We start from the raw sequence: 17,423 nt of genomic DNA on the forward strand, positions 1-17,423 counted from the left end.
TTTTTGGTTTTTGGGGAGATAAATCTAGTACCCAACACCTTGATGTCTCCCACAATATGAACATAACAACTACTCCCCCAAATCCAATCCCCATCCCCATCCCTAATGCTATCAATGACATATTTTTATTCAGAGAACTCAACCACTTCCCTTTGACATGATCACTCTTGTTAGCATTATTGCCCTCTTGCACAGGCTTTTCCTCTTCATTGCTATATTGATCTATAGGACAACCCCATAGACATTTATTACTTTGAAATGACGTTACATTGAAAGTTGAAAAATTGTGTACCTGTTGGAATCGAGCCACATAAGGTGTTAGATGAAACATTGAGAGTGTGGAGCCAATGTAGGTTGGAGAGTTCTTCATGAATTCTTCCTATCAAGCTATTTCTAGCCAAGTCCAACATCTCTAGAGCAGATATGTTATTTAGTGAGGTGGGTATTGGCCTTCCAATTGGTTCCTAGATAAATTTAGTCATCGCAAAGTGCTCATACTTCCTATGCTTGTGGGTATTTCCCCTATAAGGTTATTGTTAGACAAATCAAACAAAGTTTTTACTTGATATGATTCGTCTAATAACACAAATGCCCTAAGTAAACTGGAAAATTTTGAAAATGCGAAAGATAAATGTGCACACTCTTCGGGTCTTTAAGTGAGTTGGAAAAATTAGGGATAAGAGTAAATGTGAATACTACGTACTCTTTCGGTCTTTAAGTGAGTTGGATAAGGCAATTAATATTTAAGGCAGAGGAATTGCCTAGATTATGTTCTCGTTCGGAAAATATTTCAGTTCTGGTCGGCATTCTTCCAAGGAATTTCGTTTCTGATTTGATTGTTAGAATCTGTAAGAATCAAAATCTTTCGGATCCAATTGGTCACATCCTTCATCAAGCCAGGTGACCCTACTCTGCTTGTTAATGCAATGAAGATGGATGGTGGGCGACTTTAATTCCAAACCAGACACAAAACTGGGCCACACTAGAACTCCTCAACCTCCTACCATGCCAAAGCTCCTTGACCTCCCTACCTCCCTGCTTCTCCAAAACTCGTCGACCTCCTTGTGTAGAGCTTGAACTATAAGTATCCAACAGAATTGACCGGGTCATTGTCTTTCAAATTTAATCGTTTGAATTCTAAGTCTCTATATCTAGAGGTGCCTAGCCACTAGGAGGGCATAAAAGAAATGTTTTTAAAATCATCATAGGTACCTCCAAAAGAAAAATGTAAGAGGAGAGACGGCCCACACAAATATCACTGGAAGACCCACCATGGCTCCTTCATTGTTTCAATATCTTCTAGGTAAGTAACGTTCCATTGAATCTATTCATTTTATGAAAACATTATTTTTGTTGAATCTCATCATTGCATTATTTTTTTGAAATGCTCAAATAGGTTTAGGGGTGAAATCTTAGGTCAGTGTGTGTATTGCAATGTGAAAATCCTCCGCATTAATAGTTTTTCCTTTGCATTGACTCATCTAGGTTTCTTTTCATTGGTTTTAGGCTTCAATTTTGATGGGTTTTATGTGGGTTTCTAATTTTAAGTATTTTTGTTACTGAAATCAAGTATTGGCTTAAAAAAGGTTCATCGAATTTGTTGAACTTTCCTAGTACATTGACGATTTGAGTCTTAATGTATTCTATGAAGTTTGTGATTTAATTATTCTTTGAGCTGCAGTCTATGCCATTTTGGGCTTTTGAGATTTCATTTAGGTTTCCCATTGAAATTATTCATATATATGATTGAAAGAGGAGAGAAAAAAATATCTATATCGAAGGGAGGTTGACATTGTTGGGTTATAGTCAGATCCTTGATAGGTGTTTGTGAAGAAAAAGCAACTTTGAAATGGTTGAGACCATGGATATCGATGATGATTCTTTGAGGGGGATTATGGATGTGCTTCCTTGATGCAGTAGTGCAACACATGCTCTCATTTCTCAAGAATGCTAGAGATGTGGTCATGTGTTGTTGTGTTAGTAAAAAATGGAGAGAGGCAATGAGAAACATTTGGAGCCTTTATTTTTCGAGAAGTGTTTGTGACGAGGGATTGACTGAGTCAGATGTTGTTGTAAGCCGCATGGTATTTTCAACATCTGCATTGGAAGGGCTAATTGTTTATTGTCATTTTTCTGGGAATAGCTTACGAGCTTGGTTGTCACACACATGCAATTCATTGAAGCACTTGGAACTTCGACTCGATAATCTTGTAGTAAAAAGTCTTGTACCTAATTTTCCCACTAAGCTTGATTACATGTGTTCCTTGCCTCATCTTGAAAGCCTCAAGCGACAGGTGTTCATCTATCATAAGCACCAAATTGGATCCCTTTCATGAGCCTTCATACATTGGAAGTTGTTGGTATTCGTACACGTGATTTTCTTTATCCATCATCATTCATGCATGTCTGAAGCTAAAGCATTTGGCTTTGATAGGTTGTGATGGTGTCAAAGTGGTGATCATTGATTTGCAACTTCTAGTGCAGTGCAAATTGGATTTTTATGGTATAGGTGATTGCTTTGTCAACATAACTGCTCCCAAACTTCAATCCTTTGAAGTAAAAGGAGCTACTTGGATTCTTATAAAGGGAACACTCCCTAAGGCAGCTTTCAATAGCAAACAATGTAGGTTTACATATTATGTTTTAAGATTCTCTTACATATTTGCTTTCAGTTCTTCTATTTCATTTCATTTTCTTTAAAGTGCATATTTTTATTCTGATTTATGTCTTATTTTGTTTTCATAATATTTCAAATTGTTTTATTTCCCACGAAAGTAAATAAGGTTGAAGTATTTAGAGTATATTTCCATTCAGGGAGTGCAGTGGTATTGGGATACTATAAACATAGTTTTGCAATCTGCAACTGATGTGAAGCATTTGGTAATGAAGATTGAGTTTAGCGGAGATGCAAAAAGACTGCAGCCCTTTCCTTAGATGGACTTTGTTGATTTTTTCAATAGCCATCCAAGATTAACCAATTTTGAAGTACATCTTGCCATGTTTGTTGCGACATCACAAATAAACAACTTGGCACAAGTAAGCTTGTTCATCTCTAAATTATAACATATTGTTTGGGATGTTGGTTGCTATCTTTGCATTTTATTTTTTGGTTAGTGTTTTTGTTGGAAAAATGGAAAGCTCAATGAAATATTTGTATTAATTTTTTCTTCTAAAGTTGTATTTTTTATCTTGCAGTTGGAGTCCTTGTTCACCATACCTTTCCTGGAAAAGATTTTGATTATAGTGAGGTCACCTTTGAATGCTAAACAGAAAATGATGACATTAATGTCCTTAGTTAAATACAACCCAAAACTAAAATAATTGATTATATGAATTTCCCAAATGAAGAACTGCCAATAAACTGCAGACAAATTCTTTGAGCAGGTTATGAGGTTGAAGCGTAGGAATCAGGTTGTCACAATTGAGTAAATCAATTCAAGGTTTCGATGCTTGATGCTTTTGGCTTACCTCTTATGGGAGGTTCTGGAAGCAACAGAATCCTATGGTTTAAAGAGTTATGATTTTTGTACTTGGGGCATCAAAGATTAAGGTGCTTACCCTATTTTTGGGAAATAAAGCTGACGTGCTCTATAATTATGTAAATCTCAAATTAGCAATTATTTAAGAATCTGACTTGAGTTGCATCTTATTTACTTTTATTGTTGAAGTAGAATTAATGTGCTTATATAATTATCTGTTTGATTGTCACATTTTGGTTTGAGATGGATATGGTAGTATACAAAAGCTAGACATTTTGGCACTTCTAAGGTGTCATTTTGCCCTCTCTTTGATATAGAGCTTCGGGATATCAAGAAACAATGTTTAGGTTTCATTTTTTAGTTTCTATATTCTATAGAGTTATAAAGAGGGCAACTTTGTAAATGGTTTCATCACCATTGGATGGATTTCTGTTGGAGGCAGAATCACTGCTATTTGGAAAATATTGGATAGCAGCATATTTGGAGGAGATATTATTTTTGCCTGTAATCACAACCTATGTATCATAGATGTTATCCTTATTGCATATGATCTCTCCACTGCTTTTATTATTTCATGATCATAAACCTAGCAATGGTAGGTTTTGGAATGATTAGTTGTTTTATTGAAAAAAAATTGTTGTATAATTTCATGAATTGTGTCCTTGATTTATGTGAGACATTTTTACAAAATTTATGGCTTTATAACTTTTTTGGGATGGCTTTGGCCTACTGGAAAATATGTTTGATCATTTGTTTTAAGCAGTTTTGGGTGTTATGCCTTATGGATCTTCTCTATTTGATATCCATAATAATTACAAATCTTGCTACTAACTGCATATCCCTTAATTTAATCCACTTTCCTTATGTGTTTTACTAGAATTTTTGTTTGAACCATATTGAATTCTGAAGGTCTTAAACCTAAAAAACTGAACCATATTGAATTATGATGGTGATAAACCTATAAAACAATGCAAACTCTCATAGTACATATGAAAATTTCATATCATTAAATGATTATATTTTATATATTTGTTCTTTCAGGGTTTTTATGTAGCTTTTAGTTGGTCTTTAGTCAAAAATATTATTTACAATGCACTCTCAAATGGTCATATTTTACATGTCTGTCGACCATTCCCTTAATAATCATCAGTTGCAATATTTATGCTTCAGAGTATATAGGTGTAACATTTATTTAGATAAGTATATGGTTTACAATACCCTCTTTTACACATCTGTCCATTGTTCACCTAATAATTATCAATTATGTTAAATGCTAAACAATGATAAATCTCTTACACATAAGGAATTTCAATTGAACACTTTTTAAAATCTAACCTTTAATGTACTAAATTTGATTTTAGAAATCAAGAATTTTCATCATTTGAACTTAAAAAGTAATTTAATTATAGATTCAATGTATAGTACATTATCATAACATGAGATGGCTAAGCATTTCTCTACTTTACTTGAGCTTATACGTGTCAAATTGGTGAATTATTGATTGCACATGAGTTTATTTGATATAACAGGGCCTATATGGATGCAAATTTGATTGAAGAAGTCTACACTAAAGACCCTAATTTATTTGGTTACATATGTTTTTGAAGAAATCCTTGAAACCCTATCATATATCTCCTTCTCCTTATTTTCATTTTGTCTTTAAATTTTAGTTTTAAATTCAAATGTACAATACAACATCAACACTGTTTGGATATTTTTTTATCATTGTAAATTATAACGAACTTCATAGGCTAACATGGGACTCTTTGGCCTTATTAAGTCAACTTCATGACTTCACCAAACATGTAGATATTTTGTTGTCCAAATTTAACTACCAAGAATTTATATTTGTTAAGTTCATGAATGCACAATATGATGTGGTTTGAAACTTATTTTTATATATTTTTGAAAGTAAGCCTACTATTAGGTATTTTAAATTTTTAGTTCGGTTTATTACTAGTTAGAATAATTTTGAAACAAAATTTAAAATTAAATTTGGTGATAAATAAATTATCTTAACAATCTAAGTATTAGAGTCATATAAAATGAAAATGGAAAACAAGTAGGGTTTGAATCAATATAAATTGCATAAGTACAATTCAAAATCACAATTTTATCACTTTTCTTTGTCATATTCATGAAACTACTTGGATGAAACATTTGAGATTCAAAAGGTGAAAAACGAGATACTTAACATAAAAGTAAATATTGGTTTTGAATATAATAATAATGAATTTATAATGAATTTAGGGAGGATAATATGGGGGTGCTCAGGAAAGTACTTGTTACTGCAAAATCTAGCGAGCCTAGTGCAAAGACTCATTAGGCAACTTATCTTTTATAACAATAAATAGATTAGACACCAATGATATTTTGTGATTGGATGTTATTCTCATAGGGGAGGTTTCCTTGGTAAAGGTTAGAGGTTAGATGACTAGGGCTTCAAGCTAAATGGCTCTCAAAGGATCTTGTAAATAAATCATCTAGAAAATTCTTCAATAAAAGAGGGCTCAAGGGTGATTGGAATCTAATGGATATGGGAGAAGTTAATGACAAAGCCTTGGATAATAAGATGAGAGTTACGAATGTTCAAGCACAGTTTCCACCAAACCCATAAACTAGTGTTTTTATAGTAGATCACGACAAGTTGTGTCTCCTTCCGCAATGCCACTAAGAACTCAGAGCATAAAAATTCAATGTAAAATGATATAGGGATGCCCTTGTATATATTTTTCCACATGTGTGAGGGGTTTCATGCATTATATGCGCTTTTGTGAGAAATCATATGAGGTCTCTTAAGGTGGTGCAACAAGTGATGCATAGTCACATTTCCGTGGGCCAAAGTGCAATAAGGGGTTTAATTTACGGGAGGAAATTATTATCGCAATTCTGAGATGTAGAATTACAATGTGCTTTGTTGAAGAAATAATATGCAAAAAAATATTTTCCTAAAATTTAACAAAGAGAATTGAATATAGAGGAGTTATTGAGCATTATCCATTGGAGAAGAAAGGAAGGGGGACTCCAAATTTTTGAAAGTGTCGAAATTTTTTGGTTGTTGTAGCGGCTACATCAACGGTTTAAAAGTATATTTAATTGTTGTCATCCCCTTTTCACCTTCAAAATCTGCAAGAAAAGCAAAAACAAAAAGTCTTACACTTTACACACAATAAAGAGATCTCACACCACTTGTGGTGAACATTTATAGTAAAGATCAAAATATGAAAGATCAATCGTTAATCTTAAGAATGCAACCCTTGTCTTCATAAATACCAAAACATTTATACCTTAAATGTAATGTACCTAGTGAATATAATTTTGAATAACTAAGGAGGTACCCAATGTAATAATTAATACAATTTGACCATAACCATGGGAGATATTCATTCAGTAGTTTATGGGTGATAAATAAACTCATTTAAAAAGAAATAATATAATGATAATTGGTAGTTGTCTTAGATCCTTACAAATACATGTGGGAAATTGAAAATACACATTGTATTGAGATATGTTGAATGTTGGATATTTTTTGGTAGTAAACATGAGTTCTGAAGTGATTCATTTCATAAAAAGTATTTGATAGTGTTACATTAACCTACCTCTGTATTCCTGTGTTCATTATTTTGTGAATGTTTTGCTATTTTTTAAGCCAAGGGTTTAAGCCTCAAGCTTAAGGGTTGGTATTTTATTTATTTTCTCTTATATGTACAATACAAGAAAAAATAAATGAAAAACCAACTCTTAAGCTTGAGAATTAAATTGTTGTCTTCAAAAACACCAAAACATTCACAACATAAGGAACGAAAATCTTAAATTATTGTAGCACCATCAAGTATTCATTATGGAATAAATCAATCCAAAAGTCATTCTTTTTATAAAATAATACATCCAACACATTTAATACAATAATACTCATGTATTTATACTTCTTCATAAGTATTGATAGATTGTATGACAACTACCCTTCATTACTATATTATTTTCTCTTAACTAATTAGTGGACCTATTTACTACCATTAACTATGAAATGGACATATTCCATGATTGTGACCATAATACATTCATCATCCTTTTAAATACTATTACCCACCAAAAGTGGGTAACCCCTAGGAGAAATGTTTCATGCCCATTGGTTAGCCAGCTAGCTAGCATCCTTATGATGATTCAAAAATAGATTTCCTTTAGATCTCGCCACCTATGCTTTCATTTAATGTTTTGGGGAAAAATAATATGAATCATATGCCAAGATGGATGGCTGACCACTCTTGATTGTACCCTTGTTCTGATGTTTCACTTAGGAGATTATCCTTTGTCTCTAGTCTAGTGTGTCCTCCCATAAGGCCCTTTTCTTCCACTATTAGGACAAACACTAATAGGAGGCACTAATTGATATAGTGTGCCCAAGGTAATCCATACTTGTCAGATTCCATGTTTCCCTTATATTCACTTCCATTATTTGGGTTGATTGTTGGTCATTGAGATTGGCACCTTATATCCTCATCTCTAAGCCAGGGCCTAGAAATTTTTCGTAAGAGGTTGATGCAATTGAAAGAAGCACATGGGAAAAAGCCTAGAATAAGTTATATCCCCCTCACTCTCTAGCGCCCAATTCCTAATAATTTCATGTTCTATATAAGTGAACTTTTGAATGTCCCAACCCTAATGAATGATAAATTGTTGCATCTATAAGGGGTGCTGGAAAAACACCAAGGAAGTTACGTCACCTAAGTAATGCATGAAGAAAGGAAAATCACTGAAGTTAACTTGGTGCACAATAGGTGTGGAAAAAGCAATCCAAGGAAATAAGTAACTTATACCTCCATGATTTATCCTCTTCTCATTATTATATTCAAATAGTTGGACCTCCTTTAGCTAGTATCATTTCTATGGCCATATTCCTTGAAGCCTTTCCCATTCCATGACCATATTATCACATGCATATATGGATTGATGAGCCAACCTATGAAATGTCCTTTCCCTTAGGGGTTGGAAACACCTAATAGGGATAATTCCATAATCATCCCAAACATAAGTGTGGTAACTTGCCTACAAATCATGAGCTAGAAAGACATTTGAAAGCAAGGTTTGTGTGAAGTATTTTTTGCACCCCTAACATTGAGTATGGTCCATTATGATGCTTTAATGGTTTTTGTCCCTAATGTTTTTGATATCACTTGATCTTGAGAGTATGTTTCAAGTGGTTCATCATATGTACAGTAGACATCCCTTAAGACATGGCTTGACACCTTTCCATCATAATGAAGGGGACATATAGCCTTGTTTTAAGAGAATATAACATTGCAACCCAAATGTTTCCCTCTTGATATGAGCATTGGATTTGAGGAGCCTCCACATGGTAAAATTCCCTTTACTATACCTCTAGATATGGAACATTAAGCCAAGAATCCAAGGCATTAGCTTGATTCATGGTGTGTCCAAATGGACCTAGGATCCCCCCACACTGGCCTTGCACTTATTTGATGGACGTTGCCATGTTCTAAGGCCAAGATTATGGTCGAGACTACTTGGGATGGCTTATGAGGAATATCACACCTTCTGTTGATGTCTACACTTAGTCCTAGGGCTTCCATGTCACCGATGCATGCCCTAGGAAGGTGACATGAGCCTTGTTGATGATGACATTTTCGTGGAGGAGATGCTACTTGGAGATGTATCCATGCACTTTGATGATGTTCCTTGGAGTGAGGAGCACTCTTCAACCCACTTTATCACTTGCTTGATGGAGACGCCCATTTTTGGAGAGCCTGTATTCACACACGTGTGGGGGATTACACACTTATGTTTTTCTATTATTTTATAATATTATCTTAAGGTTTGATTGTGGCCTTTAATCCTAGTTAAACACTCCAAGAAAAATTTTAGGGATTTTTGTTGTAAAATAGTGAACAATGACTTGACTACCCCTCATATAAATAGAGGGAATCCACTCTCTCTTGTTCATTATCACACACAATGTCTCTTTTATCTTGACTAATTGCATACTAACATTCTTGTCTTTTTCTCTTGATCACTATGGATGAATGATGAAGTGAATTTCCTTGGGCACAATATTTTGCATGAAGAGACTATCTTTGGATTGATGAAGTGAATCTTAATTAATTGGTGTAAGTTTATTATCATTTTTTTTTCTTTTTCATGTTATTTCCTAAAATCCAAGTTTATATTGTACCATATCAAAAAGTGTAGAATCATCCATGAAACCTTGTCTCGACATTTTATGCAAAAAATACCATTCAAGAATCCAAAGGAACTTGTTGCATGCATCCTTTGGGCTTTCATCTCCTCTTACAATAAGTCGCTAGAATTTCTAAGAGTAGATCTTTAGTCTTCCACCCTCTTCATCCAAGTCCTTCCATCATTGACCTCACCCTCTTTGACTCAATAACCTAATTGAATAGAAGCACTAATCTAGTTGTGAGATCACCTTGTAAAAAGTTCATTTTCTTATTTTTTGGTAATTAACTAGGGTTAGAGTTTGGTCTAAATATGCCTTTTATAACAATTTAACATCTATATGTTAGTGTTTTATTGGTAGGAACTATATTTAATAAAAATATAAACACAAAATGTAACATTAATTGCATGTTTTACACATAAAAATAGGGTTGAATTCTAGATATTTATTATCATTACATGCATTTTCAGCCATTAAAAACTTAAAGTTGACTTGTCCCTTACTTACCTCTTTGATAACTTTTAATCCTCTATTTATTTTATCATTTATAGGTTATTTCTTTCTTGTTATATGTTATTACACATTGCAAATTTGCATATCGTAAAAACACTTGTTTATGGGTTTGGTGGAAAGTGTGCTTGAACATGTGTAACTCTCATCGTATTATCCAAGGCTTTGCCATTACCTTCTCCCATAACCATTAGACTCAAATCACCCTTGAGCCCTCTTTTATTGAATAATTTTCTAGATGATTTATCTACAAGATCCTTCGAGAGACATTTAGCTTGAAGCCCTAGTCATATAACCTCTAAGATTTGCTAAGGGAACCTCCCCTGTGAGAATAACATCCAATCACAAAATAGCAAGAGGAACATCATTGAGGCGACAATGGTGTCTAATCTATTTATTGTTATAAGCGATAAGTTGTCTAATGAGTCTTTGCACTAGGCTCGCTAGATTTTGCAGTAAAAAGTACTTTCCTAAGCACCCCCATATTATCCTCTCTAAGTTAATTATAAATGAATTATTATTATCTTCAAGACCAATATTTACTTTTATGTTCACTATCTCCCTTTTCACCTTTTGAATCTCAAATGTTTCATCCAAGGTAGTTTCATGAATATGACAATGAAAAGTGATAGAATTGTGATGTTGAATTGTACTTATGCAATTTATATTGATTCAAGCCCTATTTGTTTTCAATTTTCATTTTAGATGATTCTAATACTTAGATTGTTAAGATAATTCATTTATCACCAAATTTAATTTTAAATGTTGTTTCAAAATTATTCTAACTAGTAATAAACCGAACTAAAAACTTAAAATACCTAGTAGTAGGCTTACTTTCAGTAATATATAAAAATAAGTTGCAACCCACATCATATTGTGCATTCATGAAATTAACAAATATAAAATTCTTGGTAGTTAAATTTGGACAACAAAATATCTACATGTTTGGTGAAGTCACGAAGTTGACTTAATAAGGCCAAAGAGTCTCATGTTAGCCTATGAGGTTGGTTATAATTTACAATGATAAAAAAATAGCCAAACATTGTTGATGCTCTATTATATGTTTGAATTTAAAACTAAAATTTAAAGACATAAAAAGAAAATAAGGAGAAGGAGATATATGATGAGGTTTCAAGGATTTCTTCAAAAACATATGCAACCAAATCAATTGAGGTCTTTAATGTAGACTTCTTCAATCAAATTTTCATCCATATAGGCTCTGCTATATCAAATAAACTCATGTGCAATCAATAATTCACGAATTTGACATGTATAAGCTAAAGTAAAGTAAAGAAAATCTTAGCCATCTCAAGTAGTGATAATGTACTATATCTTCAAATCTATAATTAAAATACTTTGTAAGTTCAAACGATGAAAATTCTTTATTTCTAAAATCAACTTTAGTACATTAAAGGTTAGGTTCTAAAAAGTGCTCAATTGAATTTCCTTATGTGTAAGAGCTCTATCATAGTTTAGAATTTAGCATAATTGATGATTATTAGGTGAACAATGGCCATATGTGTAAAAGAGGGTATTGTAAACCACCTACTTCTCTAACTAAATGCTACATCTATATACTCTGAAGCAGAAATATTGCAACTGATGATTATTAAGGGAATGGTCCACAAACATGTGAAAGATTACCATTTGAGAGTGCATTATAATAATATTTTTGGCTAAAGACCAACTAAAAGCTACATCAAAAACTCTAAAAGAACAAATATATAAAAGATGATCATTTAATGATATTCAATGCTCATATGTACTGTGAGAGTTTGCAATGTTTTTTAGGTTTATCACTATCAGAATTCAATATGGTTCAGTTTTTTAGGTTTAACACCTTCAGAAATCAATATGGTTCAAAATAAAAATCCAGTAAAACACATAAGGAAAGTGGATTAAATTAAGGGATATGTAGTTAGTAGCAAGATTTATAATTATTATGGATATCAAATAGAGAAGATCCATAAAGCATAACACCCAAAACTGCTTAAAACAAATGATCAACATATTTTCAGTAGGCTAAAACCATCCCAAAAAAGTTATAAAGCCATAAATTTTGTAAAAATATTGCATAAATCAAGGACACAATGCATGAAATTATACAACAATTTTTTTCAATAAAACAACTAATCATTCCAAAACATTCCATTTCTAGGTTTATGATCATGAAAAAATAAAAACAATGGAGAGATCATATGCAATAAGGATACCATCTGTGATACACAGGTTATGATTGTAGGAAAAAATAGTATCTCCAGCAAATATGCTGCTATCCAATATTTTCCAAATAGTAGTGATTCTGCCTCCAATAGAAATCCATCCAATGGTGATCAAACCATTTACAAAGGTGCTCTTTTTATAACTCTATAGAAGATAGAAACTAAAAATCATACCTAAACACTGTTTCATGATATCCTAAAGCTCTATATCAAAGAGAAGGCAAAATGACACCTTAGAAGTGCCAAAATGTGCCCAAATGGATAGATACTCTAAGTACTTCAACCTTATTTACTTTCCTGGGGAATAAAACAATTTAAAACATTACAAAAACAAAATAAGACATGAATCAGAATAAAAATATGCATTTAAAAGAAAAAGAAATGAAATAGAAGAATCGAAAGGAAATATGTAAGAGAATCTTAAAACATAATCTGTCAAGTTTTATTTTTTTTCTATTGTAAGCCACCTTAGGGAGTGAATTCCCTTTATATGAATCCAAGAAACTCCTTATACTTCAAAGGATTGAAGTTTGGGAGTAATTATGTTGACAGAGAAATCACATATATCATAAAAATCCAATCTACACTGCTCTAGAAGCTGCAAATCAATGATCACCACTTTGACACCATCACAGCCTAGTAAAGCCAAACACTTTAGCATTGGACACGCATGAATGATGCTTGATAAAGAAAAATCACCTGTACGAATACCAACAACTTCCAATGTATGAAGGCTCATGAAAGGGCTCCAATTTGGTGCTTGTGATAGATGAACGCCCCATAACTTGAGGCTTTCAAGATGAGGCGAGGAACAAATGTAATCAAGGTTAGTGGGAAAATTCGGTACAAGACCTTTTACTACAAGATTATCTAGTCGAAGTTCCAAGTGCTTCAATGAATTGCATGTGTGTGACAACCAAAGTCATAAGTTATTCCTAGAAAAATGGAAATAAAAAATTAGCCCTTCCAATGCATATGTTGAAAATACCATGTAGCTTACAACAACATTTGACTCAGCCTATCCCTCATCACAAACACTTCTTGAAAAATAAATGTTGTGAATGTTTCTCATTACCTGTTTCCATTTTTTAATAACTCGACAACACATGGCCACATCTTCGGCATTCTTGAAAAATGAGAGCATGTGTTGCACTATTGCATCAAGGAAATACATCCATAATCCCCCTCAAAGAATCATCATCGATATCCATGGTGTCAGCAATTGTAAAGGTTGTTTTTTCCTCACAAACACCTATCAAGAATCTGACCATAACCCAACAATGTCAACCTCCTAAAAACCAGTCCTTGGATATATAAATTTTATTGCTCTCTCCTCCTTCAATCATATATATGAATAATTTCAACAGGAATCTAATTGAAATCTCAAAAGCTCAAAAGGGCATAGGCTACAACTCAAATAATAATTAAATCACAAACTCCATAGAATACATTGAGACTCAGATCGTCAACGTATGAGGAAAGTTCAACAAATTTGATGAATCTTTTTTGAGCTAATACCTTATTTCAGCAACAAAAATACTTAAAATTAGAAACTCACATAAAACCCATCAAAATTGAAGCCTGAAACCAATGAAAAGAAACCTAGATCAGTCAATGCAAAGGAAAAACTACTGATGCATAGGATTTTCACACTGTAATACATGTGCTGACCTGCGATTTCACCCATAAACCTATTTAAGCATTTTAAAAAAATAATACAATGCTAAGATTCAACAAAAAAAGTTTTCAGAAAATGAACAAATGCAATAGAACCCTACTTACCTAGAAGATATTGAAATAGTGAAGGAGCCATGGTGGGTCTTCCAGTAAAATTTGTGTGGGTCATCTCTCCTCTTACATTTTTCTTTTGCATGTACCTACGATGATTTTAAAATCATTTGTTTTGTGCCCTCCTAGTGGCTGGGCATGTCTAGATATAGAGATTCATAATTTAAACGATTAAATTTGGAAGTTAATGATGCAATCAATTCTATTGGATACTTACAGTTCAAGATCTACATAGGCAAGTTGACGAGTTTTCGAGAAGCAGGGAGGTAGGGAGGTCAAGGAGCTCTCGTGTAGTGGGAGGTCGAGGAGTTTTGGTGCGGCCTGATTTTGTGTCTAGTTTGGAATTCAAGTCGCCCACCCGCCACCTTCATTGCATTAACGAGCAGAGCAGGGTCGCATGGCTAGACGGATGATGTGACTAATTTTATCTGAAATATTTTGATTCTGGCAGATTTTGAAAGTCAAATTAGAAACGGAGTGTGTCAGAGGGGTTGGAGGAATGTTGGCTGGAGCTGGAAGATTTTCCAATGGGAACGGAATCCAACAATTCCTCTACTTGGCTAGACTACTCCATATTTAAAAAGCCATTGGCTGGTTAATTTGGTTGAGTTGTATATTTCTGATCATTGTGGGCATATAAAACCCGACCGAATTAATGGTTCTATAAACTGTAAATAAGCGTTACAATAATGAAAGATAAATGTGCATACTCTTCTGGTCTTGAGTGAGAAGTTATGAGATCGAAGTTGTAAGAGAGTGATAAGTTGTAAAGATTGTATTTAGTTTACAATTTCTTGAAATAAATTTAAAAATTGTTTGAAATATACTGAAAAGCAATAAAAAATTTAATGTTTAAATTATGAATAATGTCATATTTTATTTGTTTTATCAATTTAAAATGTATTATTGTTATTTGATTATTTTTGTAATGCAATTATGTTGATAGACATGTTTCTTTTGGAATAGAGTTTTATGATTTTAATTTAAATATTAACAATTATTAAGTGGATGATAAGGATTTAAATTCTATGAAAATTCAATGTAGTCTAATTTATAGATGAAATAGACTTTTTCAACGGAATTCCACAAAATGATTTTAAGAAAGAATGTGATTTTTTTGACACCATGAAAAGCCACATAGGGTACTCAAATTTAATAGATTAAACAATTTAAACTAAAGTTTTTAAAAATCTATGTTGATCTTGTAAAAAAGGGCATTTCATCTATAAGTTAGAGTATGCCTTCTAAAATAATCACAAATCAAATATTGAGCTTAATCACAAAACTAGTTATGCTCTTTCTACTCTTTTATTAAACTAATTAATTAGAAAAATGTTTTAGTGTCATATCGGCATGATTTATTGGCTTTTTGGGCAATGCGCTATTAGAAAGTCATGGTATTGGCCCATGGTATTCTCACAAAGTCTATTTACAAGTTAAGAATCTCCATGGCAAAGTGGGGCAAATATCCATGGTTAAGAATCTTGTTACCTAATTTTGTAAATGTATATAGGTTTAACTTGTATATTAATCCATTTTATAATTAATAATCATAAAGTTATAATTTAGTAAGATGTATCATGAAGTAAGTGTTTTAATGATGGATGTTGTTAAATTAAGTACAATGTGATAAATTCAAGGAAAATAAACTACTACTTCAATTAAAACTATGACAATATAAAACTTTTAATGAAATAGTGGTACTAATTATGTGTATGTGTGAGAAAGTGATGCAAGAGGAACCATCCCCTACAATGTCAAGGATTTATAATGGACAATTTCTATTGTATCTCATGAATCACATGATTATATGAAACCCCAAAACATTCTTGACCTATATCATTTAATGATGTTAATTAACAATGCACAATAAAAATTGATAGAATCATTTGTTATAAATAAGCAATGATATCGTCATATAAACATGATAGATTAAATGCGGAGACTCGAAGGTAAAATATAACATTAATGCACTTAGCCTGATCCAAGTGGATATTGGTGGCCACCTTCCTATTCCACTTAGACCCCAAACACTGTCTCTTTTAGTTTTTTAGTTTCCTTAATTGTAGCACAATTTACTATTTTGGCAGTTCTTCGGGTCCTGAACTTCTAGAGCCATTTTGAGGCCCTAAATGGAATTTTTAAGGAAAACAGAGAGACAAAAAATGTCTCGTACCAATTTGGCCTTTTGTTTTCAGCCTTCTCTTCGATATATTCAAAATGAGGTATTATGATAGCCAAATGGAGATTGTATGCCAAAGCTATGACCCTAGGAAGTTGATGTACCAATTTACCCAAACGAGGCCCACAGTTTTGCTGCTTCATCTCGTAGGGTTAGGTTTTTGGATGTTTAGGGTTTTCCTTTGTTTCTTAATAATAAATAGGCCTTTGAGCCTCATTGTAACACCATTCAAAGGCATGTATATGCCACATCTCTCCTCAGAGATAAGCTACCATCACTCGAGCTATCTTATTTCCATTTTGTTTGTAAGCATAATTCAATGTTTTTCCATTAATGAAATGAAGTGTTTTTTTGCCGCATCTCTATGTTTATGATTATATATGTAAGTTTTTGTGTTCCTATTTAAGTTTGGATCAGTGGTATCAGAGTGGTATGCTCTTTCTTTTTTTTCTTTACATGTCCCCAACGAGGTCGGGGTATAAGGAATTAGGGCTCGTTTTGGTTGAACCATTGCAGGATTAGCCTTGAAAAACATAATGACCTCCCATGGAGGTAGAAAAGACATATGAGGGGGTAGGAGATCCTTTCAAAATGTTGCTCGTAGAAGCTCTCAAGCGACAGAGGGACGCAATGATGGATAACTTTTCCCAGATCCTTCGACGACTACCCATAGGCGATGCATCTTCATCCAACAACCACTCTGGAGGTGCCACTCCTTTTAAGGTACAAGTTAACTTCTATATTCCCATATTCAATGGCCTGATAGATGCAGATGTCATAGATAAATGGTTAAATCTATTGGAAGGATATTTTTCAGTTCATGACTTTTCCAGTTGGAAAAAAAATTACGTTTTCACTTCTCAAAGTCGCCCCACACGTCAAGGACTGGTGGGAAACCTATTGTGAAAAAAAGGACGAGAGTGAACCCTCGCTATTTTTAGATGTACCCACTTGGAAATCTTTTTGAGACACCATCAAGGAACAATATTGCCCCATCAGGAGCTATAAAGATAAATACATAAAGTGGACCATGCTACGGCAGGGAA

At 33.1% G+C, this 17,423-nt stretch overlaps 1 pseudogene; it reads left to right on the forward strand.

Moving 5' to 3' along the window:
* The first annotated feature begins 1,849 nt into the window (after positions 1 to 1,849).
* Positions 1,850 to 3,429, forward strand: LOC149200676 (F-box protein At1g10780-like; annotated as a pseudogene).
* The last annotated feature ends 13,994 nt before the right edge of the window (positions 3,430 to 17,423 follow it).

This window comes from Pinus tabuliformis, chromosome 2_1 (genome assembly GCF_031772625.1).
Source record: "Pinus tabuliformis cultivar Carrire ecotype Pingquan chromosome 2_1, CPIR1, whole genome shotgun sequence".
Lineage (NCBI taxonomy): Eukaryota > Viridiplantae > Streptophyta > Pinopsida > Pinales > Pinaceae > Pinus > Pinus tabuliformis.